This window comes from Chiloscyllium plagiosum, unplaced genomic scaffold, assembly GCF_037043375.1.
Source record: "Chiloscyllium plagiosum isolate Xiang-an unplaced genomic scaffold, Cpla_swu_hap1 HiC_scaffold_14, whole genome shotgun sequence".
NCBI classification, from domain to species: Eukaryota; Metazoa; Chordata; class Chondrichthyes; order Orectolobiformes; family Hemiscylliidae; genus Chiloscyllium; species Chiloscyllium plagiosum.
The window spans coordinates 26,688,345-26,713,208 of record NW_028270152.1 but is presented as its reverse complement, the minus strand read 5'-3'; the positions used below and the strand labels follow the sequence as shown (position 1 = coordinate 26,713,208).

General features: G+C 40.9%; 1 protein-coding gene across 17 annotated transcripts in view; it reads right to left on the bottom strand.

The window, feature by feature from the left end:
• atp2b2 (ATPase plasma membrane Ca2+ transporting 2) overlaps positions 1-24,864 on the bottom strand; it is an 838,415-nt gene that overhangs the window by 456,941 nt on the left and 356,610 nt on the right. The gene's annotated exons all lie outside the window — the stretch shown is intronic.

Sequence of the window (24,864 nt, the reverse complement as noted above, 5' to 3'; positions counted from 1 at the left end):
TGGAGCGATGAGCAATATGCAAACTAACAATATGTTCCAGTACCAATAATCCCTGAACATACTCATAATATGCAGATGACATAAACAGTAATTGACAGCTGTGGCGAGATATACACATATATGTGTGTGTATATATGTATAAAATGGGATCTATTTGATGCATGATTCTAAAAAAAAACTGACCTCCATAGCTGGATGGCTTTCAAAATGATGGAGCCAAAACCTGATTAAGATGAGATAAGTATCAAAAAAGCTGCTTCTTTTTGATTTCTAGGAAAATATTAATGAAAATGTTCATCTGTCCTAGTTTTCTCTTTACTAAGCTGACATATCTGGAATTTGCAACTTACGTAGCAAATTTAATGTCCATTTTTTTGCTCTCTGATTTAATTCAGAGTAGAATATATGTGAGTGCTGCACATTGACCATCTGGCCAGCAGTAACTAGGTTTATAAACAACTGCTCTGCCAAATTAGATTTTCTTTCCTCTTTTGGAGATGAAAATGAGAGATTATGAAGCTCACCCTATGAGATAATTACATTGAAACCAAGGAATTTTTCCAGGACGGCTTTTCACAGAAATGATGGCCAAAGCAGTGGGGTTATTCAGGTCTCATGTTAAAATCTTTCTCATGTGGGTAAGCAAATTAGGATCTCGTGTGAATGTTACACAAATGCACCACTTCATGCTCCATTACCCTTACCATTAAGGGTTTTTTTTAGGCATGTTGTCAAGCCAGTTCATTCCAGAGAAATCAAATATTTTCTAATTCTTTCAACAATGATATTGCAGAACACCTTGATATCTAGTACAGTCTGGCTTCATTGGAGGGGATGAGGGTTTGAAATGTATACACCACAGCAACTCTCACTGCCTCAGGAAACATTTAAACTATTGGAATTCATGTTTCAATGTTCTACTAGCATAGTTTATCCATCCTGGCATCAAGACATTCATTGTTAATTGACTGTAGCCACATTTCTGTAGCACAGTTGTTCACATTTGGTGTGTCTCCACTCTAAAGCCTGTAAGTCCCTGTACTTTCTTTTCTCTCTTCTCCAACAACACAGATTCTTTTCAGTGCTGTACCTTCACACCAGCTTAATATTCATTATCTTTCCTACTCTCCTTCCGGATTTAATTGCCTCTTTCTTTATCTGACAGCATCCTTATATCATCACAGTCTCATGACAAACAGGAATGTGAATTGCTGTAATTCCCCCTTCATATCTTCCAGGGACTAATCTTATCAGCTTCCTTGCCATCCAGCTCCTAGCACTGAATGCAGACAGAGCACAAAAGCAGAAGGAAAACATCTGGAAGCTCATACGCATTACGTGATGCTTAATTTTCTGCTTCTAACATTGACCTTCTGAAATCAGTTCCCAGCAGCCCACCTCACTACATCTCTCTCTGGGATGTATGCTCACTTATAAACTCGGGCCTTTGCCATTCGCGAGCTCAATCTGGTTGACCACATTGACATCATTGTTTAATGGAAATATGGATTGGCAGGTAATGACACTGTTCCCTTTAACGAAACATTCCTGTCTATTTATACTTCCTGCATTTTCCATACTATTGTGGCTGTGTTGCAACCCTTGTCTTGAAGTAATTTCTTAGACTGCCCGTTTACTCCTCTAATTACTTTTCCCCCTTTGTGCATCTCACTTTGCTCTACACCAAATTGTTGTGTTTTAAATCCTTGCTCTGAGCCACCCACAAAACTATGACACCTTGTTTCTCACTGAGATATCTTTTCTGTGTTTCTCTCTCTGCTCCTGGACCAAGCAACCTCCATTACAATGTTTGTTGCTGTCTCTCCTGAGGTGAAAGCCGCCTTTTCTTCCCAAATCTCTCAGCCGTACAGAGTCATAGAGGTCTATCGCACACCTTTAGTCCAATGAGTCCGTGCCAGTCAAAAACAAGCACAAAACTAATTGAATACCATATACAGCACTTGGTCCATAGTCTTGTATGCCTTGGCCTCACAAGTGCATATCTAAATACTTCTTAAATGTTATGAGGGTTTCTGCCTTTAACAGTTTCACAGGCAGTGATTTCCAGATTCCTACTACCACCAGAGTGAAAACCTATTTCCTCACATTCCCTCTAACCTCTTACCATAATCTATGTTTTCTGATCCATCCACAAAGGCAAACATTTCTTCCAGTCTACCCTGTGTATGCCCCTCATAATTTTATACATCTCAATTATGTCCTTCCTCAGTCTCCTCTGCTCCAAGGAGAACAATCCCTGCCTGTCCAAACTCTACTCATAATTAAAACTGTCCAACGCAGGCCAGATCCTGGTAAATCTCCTCTGCACCCTCTCCAGGGCAATCTCATCCCTCCTATAATGTGGATTCCAGAACTGCACCCAATACTCCAGCTGTGGCCTAACCAATGTTTTATACAGTTCCAGCATAACCGCCCTGGTTTTAAACTCTATGCCTCGGCTGATAAAGGCTTCTATTACATCTGCCTTCTTAGGCCCATCTGACCAGCCCTCTATATCGTCCTGTACTCTAAAGCTGCCATCCTCACCTCACCCTCTCCTTCCACTCTCCTATTCATATTCATAGACACATTCTGCCCAATAAGACACATTCTTTCAACTATTATTGATGCGCTTATTGCCATTGAAACATGACACTTTCTAAACCCACCCTCATCATTCCTTTAGTATTGCCCAGCTTTGGTTACTTACGTCTAAGAAATGTAGATTTGAACACCTTCAGCATGCACCTTGTCAAACAATTCATTCCCAGATCTGGCAGCATGACATTATGCATTATTGGGTCCTGTTTTCCATCAAAGAAAGGCAACTATAACACGCAGCTGTTCTTCTCCACCACAACCTGCTTTGTTAAATCACACATTAAAACATGACATAAGGAACTCATGGACATATTGTTACAAATATCAAGATCGTTATTCAGATCCTCTGCTGCTTCCGTCCTTTTCTTTTAGATTATTCTTGGCACAGGGCTAGGCCAACATTAATTGGGTGTCCCTAATTACCACCAAGAAGGTTCTTCCTGAACGAATGCAGTCCCTGCAGTAAAGGGCCACCCTTTTAGGAGGGGCACCCTTTTAGTACTTTTAGGAGGGGCATTCTGGGATTTTGACTCAGTGGTAGTGAAGGAATGAAAGTAGTTCCTTCTCAGAATGGTGTGCGATCTGGGTAAGCATCTGTTGTGCTTGTCCTTCTAGATGATAGAGGTCCCAGGTTTGGAAGGGGATGTCAAAGAGGCTTTGGTGAGGTATTGCACTGCATACTGCAGATGGAGTACATTGCTGCCGCTGTGCATTGGCGGTGATGGAACTGAATGTTCAAATGCCAAAGTTGGGGTGCCAATTGAACAGGCTGCTTTATTCTGGATAGTATCAAAAGTGCTATTGGAGCTGCAGTCATTGAGGTAGGTAGGGAGTATTCCAATCTGACTTGTGTCTTGCAGGTGGTGGACAAGAATTGAGGACACAGGAGCTGAGTTACTTGGACAGAAATCCAACCTCTTACCCCACTTGCAGCCACAATATTCATGTGGCCTGTTGAGTTTCTGGTCAAAGGTAATCCCCAGCATGTTAACAACGGGGTGTTCAGAGATGCAATGCCATTGAATATTCAGGGGCTGATGGTTATATTCTCTCATGTTATTGGTACTTACAAATGTTACTTGCCACTTCTTAGACCAAGCCTCGACATTATCTAGATCTTTCTGCAAATGGACACAGATTGCTTTAGAAACTGAGGAGTTGTGAATAGTGTTGAACATTGTACTCAGTCTAAGCTCATTGAAGATAAACTTTCCCATACATTTACTTCTGCTCTAACTCTTTCTCAAGTTTCTTCCCTATCTCCCTTCATGCCCTCTTTGAGCTCAGCTTGTTAACAAGAGCTATCTTTCACTTTCTAGACCTTTTTCCTATTACACAGTTATACAGCCAAGTTCTCTTTGTGGCCCTCAAGTTAGCTGACATGATTAACAGCTTCCTCATCTATTCCCTTCTCCTTCAAATCTTTCATCATCACCATTACCTTAAAAAAAAATCCCTAACCCATCTGCCTTTGCAAACTACCATCACATCTCTAATCTCTCTTGTTTTACCAATGTCATTAAACTTGCTGCCTTCCAAATCTGTCTCTCATAACTTTACATTTGAAATTCTCCTATTATGTTTCTGTCTTGCAATAAGTGTTAAAATGGCACATGCCAAAGTCACAGCTGACATTAATTGACTGTGGCCATGCTTCTTTTTCTTGACCAGTCTGAAACCTTTGATGCAGTTAATCACAAAATTATGCTCCATGGTCAATCAACAAGGTAGGTCTGCACCTCCCCGCCACCATTATTAACTACCCAGTCACAGCCAGGAAATCATAGCCAACCTCCCATTTATAGAATCCATCTACCAGGCCCGCTGCCAAGGAAAGGCTGCCAGTATTCTTAAAGATTCATCCCACCCTGGCAAAGTTTTTCTACAACTCTACCATTGGGGAGAAGGTACAGAAGTCTGAACACACGCACTAGCTGGCTTCACAATTGGTTCTATCCTACCGTTGTTAGAATACTGAATGGACACACAAACTTAATATTTGCCTGTACCTGCGTTTTGTTTTTGCCACTGTTTACCTATTATTTACTATCTATGCTACTTAAATATATGATCTGCCTGTATTGCTCGCAAGACAAAGCTTTTCACTGTGCCTTCATACACATCTATTGCAAATATCTAGTTCAGAATCCATAGATTTTAAACTGTAACTTTTGACCTCAGTAATTAAGGCTTTAACTCGTGGAAAAATGGGAGCAACTGATTAAGACACTGATAAGCAAACCTGAAATAAATGAAATTTAAACAAACTTGGAGTTAATTATAATTAAAAGCTAACTTAGAATCATAGAATCTCCAGAGTGTGGAAAGAGGCCATTCAGCCCATCAAGGCTGTACAGCATTCCGCCCACACCCAGCAAACCTTCCCCAAACAGCCCCCACCCCCTTCTCACACTATCCTTGTAACCCTGCATTAACCATGGCTAACCCGCCTAGCCAGCACATTCCTGGATACTATGAGGTATTATCATTGAATTCCACCTAACCTGCACATCTTTGGGCTGTGGGAAGAAACCTGAGCACCGGATGACACCCACACAGACAGAGAGAGACTTCACACAGACAATCATCTAAGTTTGGAATTGAACCCAGGTCCCTGGCACTGTGAGGCCTTTAATTTTGTTTCAGTAATCTGTGTGTATATTTTGAAAGAAGCAGGCAATTCAGCTTGCATTTCATCAGGGAGTGTAACTGGAAGGTTTGTTCTCATTTGCAGCTATTGAAAGAAATCTAGAGCGGTCCTCCCAGAGCCTTGTGTCTGAAAGAATTCAGCTTGACTAGAAAGTTAAATTAGAAAAAGCTATTCTCTGCAAGCGCACTGGGAATAAAAAAAGAGGTCCTTATATTTCATAAGATACAGGAAATCTCAGGGAGTGATGACCTAAAAACTAAAACTGAGTTTGTAACAGAAGTATTTGGAAAATGTGTAATTAGATTAGTAGCAATTTATTTTATTTTTATATATAACATTAATTTTGTTTTTACTTAAAGGTGTGAAATTCTGTGGCACAATTCAGTAGTCTGATTACTCAGTGTTGAATTTCTTCTTTAAATATCCCAAACAAGATCATAACACATAACCCAAAGATTTACTCTTGGCCCTCACTTCTATTTCTCATCTACACGCTGGCCCTCAGTGACATCATGTGAAAGCACAGCATCAGTCACATGTATGTCAATGATGCCCACTCCACCCCGCCTCCACTACCTTTTGAATCCCCTTTGCCTCCAAACTGTCACATGGCTTGTTTATCAGCGCATCTTGCATGAGGAGAAAATTCCTCAAACTCAGAATTGGGAAACCAGAAGTCATTGGCGTTTGTATTTTTCACAAGAGTTTGTTCCATTGTCACGATCTCTATTCCTTTCCCTGGCAACTTTAGGAGTCTGAATCAAATTTATTGTTATATTTAACACCGATCTGAGCTCTCTACACATATCTCCATTATTATTAAGGTTGCTTGTTTCCACCGCTGCAACATGACTTGACTCCATTCAAGGTTCAGTTGCTGAAAACCACATTTCATTTGTTACGTTCAGACTGAACTATTCTTACTTATTCCTGATCTGGAGGCACCAGTGTTGGACTGGGGTGGACAAAGTTTAAAAAATGATGCAACAAGTTTATTTGGACGTACAAGCTTTCAGAGCACTGCTCCTTCGTCAGCGAGCGACATGATGAAGGAGCAGTGCTCCAACGGCTTGTACTACCCAACAAACCTGGAGCAGGAAAATGCTTTCCTGATGAAGGGCTTTTGCCTGAAACGTCAATTCTCTTGCTCCTTGGATGCTGCCTGATCTGTTGTGCTATCCTAGCACCACCCTAATCTAGACTCTGGTTTCCAGCATCTGCAGTGCTCACTTTTACCTTCCCAATAAACCTGTTGGATTATAACCTGGTGTTGTGAGATTTTCTACTTATTCCTGGCCAGCCTATCACATCCACAAACTAGCAGTTATTCAAAACTGCTACCACTACATAGTCCTGCTTCCTTAAGGTTGTTGATCTGCATTGGCTGCTAGTTAAGCAACGCCTTGATTTTAAAGTCCTCATCCTGGTTTGGAAATCTCTCCATAGTTTCACCCCATCACTATGATTTCATTCAACATAACAGTAATTGGTCATCCAGTCACAGCCAAGAATCAACTACAATGTATCTTTTTCCCACCTGAAATCTATGAACTTTGCTGATTCCAATCTCCTGAATATTCCTGATTGTTATTATTCCACTATGAATAGTCCACGTCTTTGTCTGACCCAGTCCCATGGAACTCTCTCCTAATATAACTACCCCCTTTTTCATCTATAAGATGCTCCTTAAAACCATAGCTTTACAATTAAGCTTTCGTCTAGCCTAATCTCTCTTTATATGGTTCACTGACTTTTTTTTCTGTTGATAACACTTGTAACAACATCTATAGTTACATAATGTATTGCGAGCAATACAGGCAGATCATATATTTAAGTAGCATAGATAGTAAATAATAGGTAAACAGTGGCAAAAACAAAACGCAGGTACAGGCAAATATTAAGTTTGTGTGTCCATTCAGTATTCTAACAACGGTAGGATAGAACCAATTATTATATTAAATGCATTATGTAACTATAGATGTTGTTAATCAGAAATGTAGTTGCCTGGCAAAATTTCTCTCTTTCACCAGGATGACGTTTACTCTCCACACCAGCCATGGTAACCTCCTTGAGTGACACTAGCAATTTTACATCGAAATGAAGACAATTTTGTGTTTGCTGAAAGCTTCTCAACATCATTTTATGTAAGTGACGTAGTACATAAAGAAAGCCTATTTTCAACTCACCAGTCAGTTCTGTATTCTATCCCAGATACCACAGGAAGGACAGTGTGATAAACCATTGAATGATGTAATTGTAGAATTTCAAATTAAAGTGCATGGGGTTGGAGATTGTGCACTGAAATAGATTGACAACTGGTTGGCAGACAGGAAACAAAAAGTAGGAATTACATGGATTTTTAGCCCCCATATGGCAGATAGTGGCTAGTAGGAAACTGCAGGAATCAGTGCTTGGACCCCAGTTATTCACAATATATAATAATGATTTTAATGAGGAAGCTACATATCATATCTTCTGGTGTGAAAATGACAGAGCTGAGTGGGAGAGTATGCTGTGAGGAAGATGCAAAGAAACTTCAATGCAATTTGATAAGTTAGATAAGTGGACAAATAAATGGCAGATGCAGAATAACATGGCTAAATGTGAGATTATTCATTTTGGTAGTAAAAACAGGCAAGCAAATTATTACATGAACGGCAATAAAACAGGGAAGGAGGTGTTACAATGAGACCTCAGTGTCCTCATGCACCAGTCACTGAAAGTCAGCAGTCAGGTGCAGCAAGAGGTGAAGAGGCAAATGCTATATCGACCTTCATAACGAGCGAACTCTAGCACAGGAGCAGAGATGTCTCACTGCGATTATACAGGGCCTTGGTGAGACCACACCTGGAGTATTGCGTGCAGATTTTGGTCTCCTTATCTGAGGAAGGATGTGCTGGCTATTGACTGAGTATAAAAATTTACCAGACTGATTCCTGGGATGGAAGGACTGACATATGGAGGGGGACAGGACTGGTTTGGACTATATTATGAAATTTAATGTAACCGATAGCTGGATTAGACAGGTTAGATATAGGGAGGATGTTCTCAATAACTGGAGAGTCCAGAAGCAGGGGTCACAGTTAGAGGGGGATAGGCCTTTAAGGACTGAGATAAGGAGAAATTTATTCAGCCAGAGAGTGGTAAACTGTGGAATTCTCTGGCACAGGAAACTGTTGAGGCTAAAACATTGAAGATTTTCCTATATCCTATGTGGTTAGGCATGGCTGTCTGGATTAAATATGAGCCAAATTACTGAAATGAGATAAGAGTCAAGATTGTGACTCAAAAAAAAGCATCCCATATTACAACTAGACATTTTCCAGTCTCCCAATCTCAAAACAAAGTTTACCAACTTTTGATCGTTACGTTGCTCCCAACAGCTAAACCTCAAACTGTTTCCAGTTAGCTAAAAGGCCTGACCTAAAATGTTAACATTGTTTTGCTCTCTGCACGGATGCTGTATGGCCTGTTGAATGTTCCCAGCACTAGTTTTAGTAAGTTTTATAATTCAGATGATGTTCACAGGTTATAAGACAACTTATCCTCATGCAGTCTGTCTGTGTTGTTAATGTAAACCGATAACAACAGAAATATAGATCATTTTCAAGGCTACTGATCTTGTCTGGTAATAAATACCTGTTTCCTTATTGATCAGGCTGGCCTTTTGCATTCTCAGATATAAATTCCTCTGCTTTGACAAGCACACAGGCTTGCACTACTAATTCACCAGAGCACACAAACAACATAACTGCACAGGGCAGTCGGCACTTCAGACACAAATGAATTATCAATGGCTCAGTTGTTAACACTTCTCTGTCTCTGAGACTAGACTTGAGCACAAAATCCAAGTTGACACACCCACTGCAATAGTGAGAAATGCTGCATTGCTTCAGATGTCGTTCGCTGGATGAGACATTAAACCGAGACCCCGTGTGCTCTCTCAGATGGATGTAAAAGATTCTGAGGCATGCTTTTGATGTCCTTGCCAATATTTATCCTTCAATCAACACAACTAAATAAACAGATACTCTAATTATTATCCTGCTGTTTGTGGGAGACAACTGTGCACAAATTAGCTGCAAAGGGCAATGGGATCTCCTGAAAGATGCGACAAATATGTTGGTCTTTCATTCAACTGCCATTCGTCCTGCAATAATTTGCATGTAGATCGCAGCCACTGTCACCACACCTTTCCTCTCCTGTCCCTCTGGCAATTTGGTTCTGAAGGTATGGCGTTATGATTTACACAGTACATTGTTGATTACAATAATGCCCTCTGTCTCTCTATCAGATTTACTGTACTGGTTGCTATTAATAATACATTACTAGATTTGCTTTTACATGTGCATATGCCACACAATTCTGAGCATCCAACAGTGAGGCAACAGACCAAAACACAGATTTACCAACAGGTTTCTGTGGAATAAAATATGACAGATAGGGCTGACAAACACTTGCAAGTTTCAATATTTTTCAAACTGACTTGCTCGTCATTCATCTGCTGATTTGTTTATGTTTTACTTTGTTTGTTCGACCTTAAAATTTCAGCCCCCATATGCTCTATGGTGTAGGTGACAATTGTACTGAATAGGTAATCAAGACAAAGACAAGTAAACAAATAAATCAAGTCAAGAACAAAACAAACTATTGTATTCATTTCACAATGGAATAAAAAGGACATTCATATGTAGCTTTGATGTAGATTGATACTCCACCTTCTGTCCCCTGTAAGGATTGAAACACACTTTATCGATAATCTGTCAAAATATATTGGCTGTCTGTACTGAAATGTAAATGAATGTTCATAATACTTAATTCAAGGCTAACCTTTTTATTGCAGTTGCTGTTGGAAAGCACAGCATAGAGTTTTCTGTGCCTACCATAATTCTTGCAACCTGAGTATCACGACAGAGAGAAAGCTACGTAAATAATCACCAAGGTACCATACACATGATACTGACCTTAACAGGAACATCTCTGGGGAGTCTAACTGAAGGAAATATTCTGCAGCTTTCACTTCTGTATTGAAGGAGCATTCCTGAAATTTTTGTCGTGTGCAGTCAGTTAATAACTCTTGTAGATAAATCAAATGATACGGTATATAGTCCAGGCCTTGAACAACAGCTGAAATGAGGCTTACTGCTTCTTACAAATATTTCATGAAGGTAACGTGCTACTGCTCACCACAGGTAATTGAGCCCATCAGAAAGTAGAACACAGTTCGCCAAATTCTAACTAGGGACATAAGGTAATTACAGGATTTAGTGAAAGCATGAGGAAATTTTCTACAAAAATAAATGCACAGCTCGTCCTTTTCAAATTAAACTGCTCCTAAACATGCCTCCGTCCCTATTAGTGTACAGTGCTGCATACTGTCCTGCACTGCTGGGTTATAAACAAGAAATGCTGGAAATGCTAGTCAGGCAGAAACTGCAGGCAGAAGAACAGAGGGACTCTTTCATGTTTGAGTATTTTCAGAATTTTCTGTTCAGATTTCAGATTTCCTAAACCTCAGTACTTTGCCTTTATACTTGAGTTATGGGAATAACCCTGCAGTTGCAGATTGTGATGCTGAGCAAGGTGTTGCAGTGAGTGCAGTGATGATCTCTAGAGGAGGTTCTATCCAAGCTCTGCGCTTCAAAGGAACAGATTCAATGGGAGACCAAACAGATTGTAGTTCTGTAACGGCATTGTGCAGAACTTTACAATGTCAGTTTTCGTGAATTTTGCCATCTCGAATTCAATGAAGCTGTCACTGCAGGCTGGTGGCTTTCGGGTGTGTTGAAATCTTCTACTTCCTTGGCAATGAGTTCATGCTGCTGTACCATGGTTTGGATGGCAGCAGCAGCCTCGGTGCCAAGCAGTAAGGTGAAAACAAGTGTGGGCATGAAGAATGATGGTTCAGGAATAACAACAGCTGCCAATTTGTCAGGCTACTCTTTCTCGATTCCAGATGCTAAGTATAAAGAATGAATGGTATTCTGCAATCAATACGGAAACTGGAAAGCCACCTTTATTGTCAAAAATAAAGCCCTTTTTTGGGAGTACCAATCTTCCCCACATGAAAGATAGCACTGAAGTTTAACCCAACAACAGTAAAACTGTATGTGACTGGCTTCACAAACTGACTGAAAGCACGATTTAAAAGTGCACTTTGCTGCATGCACTAGAGTTGCAAGTACTGTTGCAAGTAGTGCATTTCCAAAGGATTTCTGAGCTTGGAGACTGCTCATTTCTGATGTTATTTGCTTTACTCCTCCTGTGTAAGCACTCACTGTTTGTAACGGCTGCCATTTTTGCTTGTTTGCTTTGCACGGAAGAACAGTTGGAGGAAAAGCAGCAGCAGCCAAGTCGAGAACAGGCGTGAACAGCAGTGTGCCTAGTGCAACACAGCGTGTGAGGGGGCTTCTCGTAGGAGGCCTCACACAGCCTACAGGCTGTGATTTTCTGCCTATTCATTTCACCAGGCAGACTGTTGCTGATATGTACTGCCTGGAGATGGCCCCACTCTTCAAGGCAGAGTGCTGGAGCTCTGGGAGATGACAGCACACAGGCAGGTAGCATGGTGTTGCAATTCATTGTCAAGCCTTCTGACATCCAGCATAGCTACTTGCTTGAGGCAAGCACGTTACTTTCCTTTAATATCTGTTTAATACCTCTTACACACATTCTCATTGGTGGAAGGACTCTCCATTTGGGGAGCTATTTCCTCAGTTGTCCTTGGCCCCACCACCTGCTCCTTAGTGCTGGATACATTATAAAGCCCTGGAACTTAGCAGCAGCACAGGTCTCTGTGTTGGGAACAAGAGAGTGCCTCCATTAAATGAAGTACCCCAGGCGATTTGCTTTGTGGAATGGTGGGTGGGAGGTGGCAGTGGTCGTAGTGAAGGAATTGAAGGAAACAGGAAAAGGGACAATATTGACTGTGCCCCTGGCAGTTGCAGATGGCATGAATCACATTACAGCTAGCTGCAGAGAAGCTGACAGAATGTGTCTTTTCTCCCAGCTTTTTGAAGTAATAAATACTCTGTTCAGATTCAGATATTATCCTGAGTCTCAAAATCCCAAGTGCTCTTGGCTCTTGATTTTTAAAACTACCTGCTGCAGCACTGATATATCCAAAAGGTTGATTAGTCCTCAACGAATCGTACTCCTCTCCTTGGTGTCATTAACTGTTTCCTCCTACACAGAGACAGGGTCAGAGATAATGAGGGTTTCCTACTAAAGTGAGTGTACGTGGTTGGGCCTTCTTCTTGCATTGCTCAAGCTGAGACAGAATTGATGATGAAGGATACAGGCAGTCAAGGGGAGGTGCTGAATAGATAGCAAGCAGCTGGTGTGGTGAGGAAACAGTAATGAGAGAAGTTGCTGCATTGACAAAGGTTTCCGTGTGAGAACAGACTGTAATGAGTGAATCCTGCAAAAGAAACGAGGAAGCAGTGAGGATGTGCCTGGAAATGAGAATGGCAGAGTAAGGATTTATGATGAATGGTGGACAACAAAATGGAGGAACGGATCAGAGTGCTGAAATACATAGCACAGGAGTAACTGCTACAAAAACAGAAATTGTTGGAGAAACAGTGGAGAGAAAGCAGAGTTAACATTGCAACCCCAGTGATGCTTGTTCGGATCTTCAGCACCTGCCATTCTTTGTTTTATTTTAGAGAACTAACTGCCGTAGTTTGAGAGAAGGTTTACCTACTTTTTCTAGTCATATGGAGCACTGGATACAGATTCCTGGAGTTAATGGCCTCTGTCATCACTCTCCATTCCTACTGCAATCCAAAACAGAAGAGAATACATCTTGCACTCTCTCTGAGTCACAAGGTTAAGAGTTGAAACGCCATTTTGAGTGTACCAATCTTAGTTGACATTTCAGTGCAGTACTGAGGGAGTACTTCATCATCAGGTGCCATCTTTGGGATGATATGTGAAATCAAGGCCCATCCACTCTCTCAGCTTAATATAAAGGATCCAATGGCATTTCTTCGAATAAGCAAGGGAGTGAACTCCAGTAATCAATACTTGTCCCTCAATCAACATCTCAAAAAGATGATTATCTGGTCATCTTCATGTTTATGTTTCCCAATGTTTGTTCTGAAGAAATTTATTCAACATTTGAAAGGCGCTACATTAGCTATACAGTGCTTTGGGATCGTGAAATACTTTATATAATACTGGTCTTTGACGTTCTTTGTTTCTTTAAGATATACATGCCCACTTTTATAGTGAATGCTTTGAAAAATTGCACTCTTAGGAGGCAGCTTTCTCATTTCGCCATATGGTAGATCAGAAGCCCACTTATCAGACTTCAATAAAACCCAGGAGTTAAAATACTTTGGCTTCAACTTTCTAAGAGCACTTTTCACATTCATTCTCATCCCTACCCCTTCCTCCCACCATCCAAATGCCAGACCAAAGCATGCCTCAGGCTAAATTTAATCATTTCATATCAATTTTTATGCTGTTCCACTAAAAATTGAAGAATTCAGTGATTATATTCACAATCCTACATCTACCAGCATACAGAAGTTACAAACTCTTCAGTATGGCAGGAAATTATGATTCAGTTTCTTAATTAATAACCATCAAATACAAATGTCTAATAAATAGCAATGGTGAACTTGAAAAATTCTAATCTGTTTTAATACTTTACAAATACTGACTGGCCTATTGTCTGCTTCAAACAACAGGGTGCTTTCTCAGATTTCCTGCAATTGCTGGTTTTCTTCAGTAAATACTGTTAAGCTTGAATAAAGATGAAGCTGAAAACTTTTCCTAATAAAGAAAATGGTTTCATTGAAATAACAATGCATCATTTTGTTAAATTTCAGTGAAATGAATATACCTTCAAACCCACATGGCAGGACATATTGGCTACAAGACTGGGCAGTGTCTAAAAACAGGTGAGGGGTTTGCAATGTGGTATTGCCAGCACACAGTGTCTTCAAATGAAGGTATGTTCAAGCCTGATGCTGCCTGAAAACTTAAATGATTTCGATACATGGCCTGCACTAAGACAGTTATAGAGCAACTACATGCCCAAGCACAAGAGGCAAAATTATAACAGACTAGGAGGTAATGTTGGTCTGCACTACTTAGAGCCAGAATAGAGCTCAGAAAAAGTCCAGAGGCAGTTCTGGCTTGGTGAAGCTCACTGTTTTTTAAAAGCTGGAGTCATGCTTTTGAGTAAGTGCAGTGTATAAGAAACCTCACATAAGTGGTTAAGTTCAATGAATGTATCATCAAATATCATATTCTATTAACTGCAAAACAAGCCTCACAAACTACTCCATGCTCCAGATGATCACTCCTTCATCCTAAACATTTCTCATTCAGAACTCACAGATAACATTCTCATGTCTTATCACTCACTCACACATTTGATAGTGTTGCAAGCCATACATACAATTTCCACTCAATACCAGTTATTTACCTGTGATCGCCCACATCACATCAACATAGTGCATCATACTCACCGGTATTGCAGAACAAAGTGACAAAACTACAGGCAACTGCAACTCGCCAGTGGGGGCAAGCATCACTGCACATCTTGTCCCAAGCTTGGAGAGAAGTACCCATCCTTTTACAGGTCTCACTCCTACAGAAGAATCCATGCGTATGAGCTTGCACTCTGCAGAGCTGGCTCCTGCATCATCCTTGTGCCCTCCCATGATTACAGGCCTGGTGTCTCATCATGTACAGATTCCACCTCAAAGTTATCCTCTAAAGCACACACAGCTTCAGTGCCTGAGTTGTGGCTGGGGGTGTGAGGGAGTGATGATGCTTTTCTTTTTTCCATTGTCTACCCTCTCTTTTAGTCAATGATCAAAGGACCTATCTGATGAACCAGCAATCTGTCCTCCAATACATGGCCAGAACTGTTGAAGTGCCACCCCAAAGAAGTGGCCCTGGCTCTGTGAATCTAGAGTCCTCTCTCAGGATGACAGCATTCATTCTCCTAAGGCTGCCTCTCTCCAACACCCTTTACTGCAGCTTCCGCTGAGATGATGTAGTTTGAAGACTAGATACAGAGGTGTTTGAAGTCATCTTACAAAACCACATTAGTCTCCTGTGCTGATACACAGGAGCCTGCAGCCAGTCGAGCTGCAGCACTGTGTAGGAACACCAGGACAGAAAACAAGCATTCAGGGAATACACAAGAACGATCAGTCGACATTAGTTGGTAATATGACTTGCTTTGACTTCTTAATTTCATTATTTTCTGATGGCTTTTAGTTTGTACTGTGACCAAGCAAACATTGGGATGGTCAGCAACAAAGAGAGGGAAGGCATGGAACTGTGGGTGAATGTGGAATTTGTGTTACCGTTAAATGAGTCCATCATGGACTACCAATGCAGAAAGGTGTTTCTCTTCTTTCCGCTCTGGTCATTATATAACTGATGGTTGAGGTCATGCCCTCATGATGGTAAAGTTCTGAAGCATGTAACAAACCACTACGAATCTTGAAACATACTCTCCCACATACTGCAGGCCTCCTCAAAATGGACTTTGCAGTAGAATCATTGCTTAAAAACCCAACAGTCCTTTCCATTACAAGTCATGTGGCAGCAGATCAAGTGTACATAGATTGCTAGTTAGAATCATAAGCTATATCCTCAGTGAATGCACCTTGTCACTCAGTAGCGATCCCCTGGTTTGTCATGGTGGCTCATGTAGATGGAATATTGAAATGACAGAAATCAAAGCTACATGACTGTTGCCAGGATACCGAGCAGTGACCTGCATGTTACATTGTATTTGGGTATGCAGAGAATGGATTTTGTTTGATTGACATCTGGTGCCCACAAAGTGGTGGGCTTGTAGCCAACAATGTTCTCATCATAGGCAAGCCTGGAATCCACAAAAGGTCACTTGCAATCTCTGTCTGCTTTTCTCTGACAAGAAATAATGAAATGTATTCAGCTGAAAATACAGAGCTTCAGTGACCACCTTCATGCAACAGTGGACAGCAAAGTTTTTGCTGATAACAAATCTGAAGGGCCAAGATGTATATGAGGTTCCTGGGCATATTTCAGCTGCAAAGTCAATGCTATGCCTCTCCATCCTATAAGGCAGCAGCCATGATGGATTTCAGTAAGGAGACCCTTAGTAAGGACATTTAATATATTGTTTCTTGCTGAAATTCAGGTAGTGGAATTGCACTGTAAACACACTGAACAGTTACGGCTTCCCACTGAGACCCCTCCTCCAATTTCTAGTCCTGCTACATATCCCACCCATAGAAACATAGAAGTATAGAAATTTGGAGCAGAAGTGGGCCATTTAGCCCCTTGAGCCTGCTGTACCATTCAAGTGATCATATTCTGTCCTGTCCCCATATCCCTTTAGCCACAAGAGCTACACCTAACACCTTCTTGAAGTGGGGGTCGCATGGTGGCTCAGTGGTTAGCACTGCTGCCTCACAGTGCCAGGGACCTGGGTTCAATTCCAGTCTTGGGTGACTGTTTATGTAGAGTTTGCACATTCTCCCTGTGTCTGCATGAGTTTCCTCCCACAGTCCAAAGATATTCAGGTCAGGTGAATTGGCAATGCTGAATTGCCTATAGTGTTAGGTATATTAATCAGAGGGAAATGGGATTAGATTAGATTAGATTCCCTACAGTGTGGAAACAGGCCTTTTGGCCCAACGAGTCCACACTGACCCTCTGAAGAGTAACCCACCCAGACTCATTCATCTACATTTACCCCTTCACCTAACACTACAGGCAATTAATCACGGCCAATTCACCTATACTGCACGTCTTTAGATTGTGGGAGGAAACCGGAGCACCCGGAGGAAATCCACGCAGACACGGGGAGAATGTGCAAACTCTACACAGACAGTTGCCTGAGGCGGGAATTGAACCCAGGTCTCTGGCGCTGTGAGGCAAAACCACTGTGCTAACCACCGTGCCACCCACATTGTGAAAACACAATGTTTTGGCCTCAACCACACTCTGGCAGTGATGCCGTAGTTCATGGGGAATATAAAGAGCTGCATCCAAGTCTGAGACCAAGGGTTGATGCAGAACCTTTGAAACCAGGATAAGCTTCCTCAGTATGCATCATGCCTTTTCTTGCCTACATGATCAACGTTAAGCAATTCTAGAAACTATCAAACCCTTTTGCCATCACAGCAATTGTCAATAGAACCTGAAGCTTGTAAACGGTCCCTTTTGTTAGTGTCAGTGCCCTTGCCAATGATGAATGAATTCACAAGCTTTTCAGATTAGCTGGAATGGTAAGCTCCAAAATAACAGCACTAATGTAAAATCAGATTGCAACATAACCAACTGCCTATACTGTGTATTATCAGATGTTGTTCCCTGCACACATACTAAGGCCCTCAGTAAAACTGCTTCTGGCACATCACCACCTAAATATGCACAGTTGCACCACACACAACATTTTGGAAACAAAATGTCAGACTTAGTGCCGACAAATGGGTACTACCTGCACCATCAGTATATTCCAATTTCATTTCTTTAACTTTGATCTCTGTTCTTTCTTTTCAAATTATTTTGTCTTGTCTCAATTTTCAGCAGGAAGTAAGGCAGCCTGGTACCCATGAGTGGAAGGAATAAGTGAGGTTAACAAGTGAGCAACAAAGATTCATTAAGTACCCATGAAAATGGTTAAAAATCTTTTTTCTCCAGACCCTAAATGTGCAAAACCGAATTGAGTAGTCTCATTAGTTTGACCATGATAAGCATTGAGCAGCACTTTCTGCATCACTTCTTCCGATACGTTAATAAAGTGATGGCTTGTAATCCAACTACTGCTACATCAAAGCTTCTCTTGCCTTTTTCTAGTTCTCTGTCCTACCACCCAGCCAGAAAAGTAACTTTCACCAAAAAATGCAGGTGTTTGATTTACTATCTGCAGGCAGAATGCTGTCAGCTTATCTGTTGCCTGTGGCCATTCCATCTGGTGATCATTGCACAGACAGCTGTCTTGTTTCTTACCAAGCTCAGTGTACCTTCAGAAGCTGCCTCATGCAAATCATCCATTTGATCATAATGAACTAGAAACCTGGAAAGTCTGAACGTCATCAAGCTATTCAGCCAAGTACGTTGTGAGCAACAGCTGAGCTTATTGGCATAACCTTGCTAATATTTCACTGGGGGCAAAGAAATAGCAGTCACATTCTGATTGCTCACAAGCTTACACACCATCAGCTTACCTGAATAAAGTTACAGGATAGTATTTGACTGGCCATCTGTTCTTACTGCTGAGGACTTAGTTATTGTGTATTGTCATCAGCACAGCTATAAAAATACTTATTTATTCCAAATTATGGATACAAAATTACAAAATATTTATCTTTTTCTTAAAATGTCTGATTTGATGGATTTATTGTCATATGTACCGAAGTACAGCGAAAAGCTTTGTTTATGAGCAATACAGGCAGATCATAGTAAGCAAGGGCATACAGATCATAGGGAGAAAACAAAAATAGACAGAGACATCACACAGGGCATGTGCTAGGCAAGATTAACATTAGCAAGACCAGCATTATTTGAAGTGAGAGAGTCCATTCATCAGTCTAATAACGGCCGGGAAGAAGCTGGTGCATATGCTCAAGCTTCTATATTTTCTGCCTGATGGAAGAGATTGTAGGAGAGTATTACAGCGGTTGGATGGGACTTTGATGATGTTGGCAGCCTTTCCGCGGCAACAGGCCATGTACAGGGAATCCATGGATGGAAGGTTGGCTTCTGTGATGGTCTGGGCTGTGCCCACAACCTTCTGTATTTTTTTACAATCCTGGGCAAAGCAATTGCTATACGAGTTGAGAGGGTGTTGCTGGAAAAGCACAGCAGGTCAGGCAGCAACCGAGGAGCAGGAAAATCAATGTTTCAGGCCGGAGCCCGTTATACACCCAGACAGTATGCTGTCAATTGCGCATCTGTAAATGTCGGTGAGGGACCTTGTGGACATGCCAAATTTCCTGAGTCCCGATGAAGAAGAGGAGGTATTAGTGTGCCTCCTTGACTCGGACATCTATGTGGCAAGTCCAGGACAGGTTGTCAGTTATCATCACTCCTAGGAATTCCACCCTTTCAACCTCCACTCCGTTGATGTAGATGGGGGCATGTTCTTTTCCCTTTTTGAACTCAACAATTAGTTATTTAGTTTTGTTGACATTGAGAGAGAGGTTGTTTTCCATGTGCCACATGAAGAAATGGTGACTTCATATAACAGTGGCTCAGTGGTTAGCACTGCTGCCTCACAGCACCAGGGTTCCAGGTTCGGGCGACTGTCTGTGTGAAGTTTGCACATTCTCTCCGTGTCTGCGTGGGTTTCCTCCGGGTGCTCCAGTTTCCTCCGGAGTTCAAAGATGTGCAGGTTAGGTGAATTGGCCATGCTAAATTGCCCATTGTGTTAGGTGCATGAGAGATGGGTCTGGGAGGGTTACTCTTCAGAGGGTCGGCGTGGACTGGTTGGACCAACGGGCCTATTTCCACATTGTAGGGAATCTAATCTAATCATATTTCATTCTGTTGTAACAATGGATATTTATATTGTACACCACAGGTATTTCAAGGAATTGCAGGGAGCTACTGTGAACAGCAATGTTTTTCTGAATATTGGACAAACTGGGATCTGTACAACATCCTGAAAGGACTGGAGCATGTGAAGGTCCATGCTTTCTTGACAATTTTATTTGCAAAGGCTTTTCCTGTTTGATCCATTTTTCAGAAACACAAGTTCAATATACATCAGTATATCATATCAACTGCTTATTGCAATTGAAGTTTTTTGATCAGTTTGACTCTTCTCATTCTGAACACGTAGCCAAATATTTGTGACCACATTACAGTAAATAAACCCTGTTTATAGTTGTAATACAAAACACCACGCAGCTCTCATTCCAACACAGAATCCATTTCTTTCCAATTGTCACTGCTTTTGACTTGGACAGCTCGATATGATTTCTATTGATATCGGAGATGAATGCAACCTTGGAAACTCTACATCTTGCTCATTAAGCTGATTGCTGCAATGCTGCCTTAGGATAATGTACAGTAAAAAGTAGGCAACAGATTGAAGTAAATAGTGAGCACTGGAACTGCCCAAAGGACTAGACTAATGTTTATGTCAAACTTGCTTGGGGTGACTATAATGTTTTGCTGTATGACATTCAAGTGTGTGAAACTAACCCTTTGGCTTCAGATAAAATGCAATTTGCAGCCAAACTCTCCAAGTTGGCTGATGATGTCAATGTTCTTTAGCACTAGCACTGAATGAAAAATTTACTTCAGTACAGTAATTTTGCTCTCTATACCCAAAATAGATTCAAGTCTGAGATAGAATGTTATTGACAAGATATGCAGTAGCAAATCTCTTTGTTAGTTCATTTACCAGAAGTGATTTATTATTCTGGGAATTATTTCAATTAATGTTTTTCTATAAAGTCATTGTTTTGTTAGCACTATACATGTTTTAACAGGAATACTACAAGAATAGGGTTGAACTGATTTTCTTGAGAAAATTTGGATTTGATCAGTTTCGTGTTGGCACACATGAATTTCCTTGATCATTGATACCACTTCAGAAGTGCATCTGTCAACATTCACTGCTGCTCACTTCACGTCAATATACACTGCTGCTCTATCCCTCAGGCAAATGTCCTGGCATTGGTGTATTGCTATCAGAATAGATCTAGGTCACCTGATACCAGTGTAATAAATTTCTGGAGACCCACAGCCATTTCTGTAAAACTTTCTTCTCATGACTTTGGTCTACATTTCTTATTCTTTTGTCAAGTTTGGGTGTCAGTGAAAAGGCCATCATCTATTGCCAATTCCTAATTGCCCTCAAGCTGAATGGCTTCCTCGGTCATTTCAGAATGCAGTTGAGAGACAACCATGTTGAAAGCCAGCGATGTCAGCCACATCAGGTACTGACATAGATTTCCTTCCTAAGGGACAATAGTGAACCAAACCAGTTTTCACAATATTTAATGATAGTTCTCACAGCCAACATTACTGAAACTAGCTTTCAATTCCAGATTTATTAATGGAATTTAAATTCCACTCAATATCATTTGGAATCATGTCTGCAGAGCATTAGCCTCTTGAGGTTACTAGTCCAACAAATTACCTCATTACCACAACAATGACGCCATCTCCACCATCATAACGGAAGTGTTTTCAGGCACAGATAATTCTTTGGTTCATATACCCTCAAGTATGTTCAGAATCCTCAGAGGCTGGAATGGTCTGCTCACTTCTTCCGCACAACAGAGGTGCGGAGGAGGAAAACCTTCAAGAATGAAGCATTGTGGCAAAAGAACCAAAATGCTGAAATCACGAGCACAACAAAACTAAATGACCACCCCTCCTCAATGAGGAATACTTTACTGGGGCTGTAGGCTAAACTCCATTAACACACAAGTAGAGCTTCCACTAGACCAATGCTAATGAATTTCACAACCACTAACATTCAAATGTTTCAAGAATGGGGTTGGACTGATTTTCTTGAGAAAATTTGCACTTGATCAGTTTCATATTGGCACACATGAATGTGTACCTGCAATTAGTAGTGATATTAACCTCATACTGGAATTCTAAATAAGGCAGACTTCAACATGGTAACAAATGGCCTTTTGAGGCTAATATTGGATGCAGCCTAAATTGGCATCATGTTGAAAGCATGCATGTGATGCATCTTATTGTTGTTACTAGACAGAATAATGTTTTCTTCTGTTACACATAGAAATGGAAGGCTGAATTACAAATACTTTCTTCTCCAGTGACCAGTGGTAAAGTATAAGAGATCTATGTGGGATAACTGAGAGGTCAAAGCAGATAGTACAGAAATTCACACAACAGTCCCTTATTATACATATTCAGCTGCTTCTTGCCAGACCACTAAATGAAGGAGTATTCCTGCTGTGAAATGAAATAATGTGGTTGTCTGGTTTGCACTCCACACATTCAAGTTTCTTGATTTTATAAAAACACGTCACTAAACAGCAATAGGGAAACATGCTGTTGCCATTTCAAAAGAACCCCCACCTCATCTATAATTTCAGCATAATGTACAATAATTGGTGGTGTTGTCAGTGTTATGTTTTGATATAGTCTCCATGGGAAATTTTGGTGAAGTTTCCAACAGCAAGGTTGGCAACAGACACTGGCATAAATTTTGACATAATTTCTGTTTATCTATGATCTGAGAAATTCAGCTCCAAGTAATGCTTTAGCAGTACCTGGCTTCCTCTAATCTTTCAGCTGTACGATAAAGCTGCAGGCACATCATGGACACTGTGAAGCACTTATAAAAAGCATAATAGCATTTGTCTTGTTGTATTTCATAATGAAATCCACTTCCATAAATGTTATGACCCTTATGGAAGGCTCTTTTTGTTGATGCTGTTTTGTGATAGAAACTTGCATGCAGACCTATTCCTGAAAGCAAAACTGAAAGGACATTTGATTTGTCGGCTCATCTTATACACATCTTAAGTTTCAATCTGATTCTGAAAGCTTAAGGAATTCTTTTGTTAATTGTTCGTCCTCAGACAAGATTTGTTGGAGCTGTATTTGTAGACAATGGTATAGCTTGTACCTGTTACGATAGATGTAGGACAATTGAATATATTTGCAATCCATCCTGATTATAATAACTACATATTTTTAACATTTCAGCTGGTTCTGCTCAAATCTAATTTTGATGTTCAATCCAGCCAAATTTGAGCATATGATGCAGAGCAATAATGACAATCTATTCTGTACAAATTAATTTTACTGATAAATAGGCTTCCCATATTTGATAATACATTTAGAAAATGGGCAGACTAGAATCCCATTGTGGATGATCGCAAATTTGGAATTAAATTCAGGATAGAGTCTCCAAACATTCACCAAAAAGGTGTAAGAAGGACTGCATGATCTGTTGATGCTGTCTATTATGGAAAATATAACTGAATAGAGATGGTTATTCCAATAAGGACAGTCATTAGTATTAGTATAGCCTATTAGTTACATTCTGCTGGTCTCCCATTTATAGCTATATTTTTATATCAGGAGTTACCTGCAATGAATTCTGAGGGTTGTAATCAATCAGAACAGCAGCTATAATTATAGGCAATTAAAATGACAACTTGTGTAACAGTGGGTGAAATCTTTTGAAGATATCGGGGTTTCCACCCCTGGTTGAAGAGCTATAGAAATCTGTACTACCATTTCTAGAGATGGCCCACTGAACCATACACGAATCAGGCAGTGGCAAGGCTACCCATCGGCCTTGCCATGGTATCATCATCCCTGGGGATGGAAGTCCCACACAGCAAGTGCTGCTGACCAATCAAAAGCTTGCATTCTCTTGCATTCAGCCATACCACCGAAGTGGCTATGGCTGCTGTAAGAAGAGTTACCCTGCAGCCCCAGGATTGTAGAGGACCCAAGATGAAAACAAGCAACATGGTGAGAGGGAGGCAAGGTTGGGAGTTGTAAGGAGAGAGCAGTAGAATGATCAGAAACAAGGGCAAGGGGGAATTGCCCACAGCCAACCAAAGTGTAGTCCCTTAGTCATGCACAGATTTGCATTGATTGAGCAACCTCACTTCACCAAGGTCACAAGCAGCCCAAAAGTTGACCTTCTGGATGTGCCACATGGTGACAGACCCACTTGCTACTGGGTTAATCCTGATAGTGGCAGGATGAGGCCTTTAGTCATCGTTAACTGGCCACTTTAAGAGCCTCAGTTTGCAATGGGGTGAGAAGGTTGGACATGGGCCTTTCCACCCAGAACTTAATTCCAGTGGAGGCAAGAAGAGTGGGATTGGTCATGGCACCATGCTGCATCTAATCTCACTACCTCTGGAAGCTGAAAATTCCACTAGGGATTCATCCAATAGCAATATAAGCATTTTCTCTGCAGCTTTAGCAGATTATTTTATTTATTAATTCACAGAATGTGGGTTTCACTGGCTCAGCAAGCATATATTGCACATCCTTAACTGCAAAGGTGGTGCTGAACTACTTACTTGAACCATGATTTGGAGATGCGTGTTGGACTGGGATGTACAAAGTTAAAAATCACACAACACCAGGTTATAGTCCAACACATTTATTTGTACTATCTACAAAATAAATGTTTTTGACTATAATCTGGTGTTGTGCGATTTTTAAACTTGAACCATTCCAGTCTTGCACCCTCATTGCTGTTAGGAAGGCAGTTCCAAGACTTTGACAGAAACCATGAAGGAATGGCAAAATAGGATCATATATGGTTGGGGTGGAGGAAGCTTGCAGGTGGTGGTGTTCCATGCATCTGCTTCCAATATCCTTTTAGATGGTAGAAGTCACAAGATGGAAGGTGCTGTCAAACGAGCTGTGCTGAGTTTTTGCAGCGCATCTTGCAGATGGTGCACACTGTTGCCATTATGCAATGGTTGTGAAGGGATTGAATGTTGTAGTTGCTGGGTGGAGGTTAAGTCGAATCATCTGCTTTTTCCTGGATAGTGTGGAGCCTTTTGAGTGTTGTTAGTATTGTACCCACCCTGGCAACTGGGGAGAATTCCATTACACCCCTGATCTGTGCCTTGTTTTGAACATATTATTAGCAAGTGCTTAATATATTCCATTACAATATC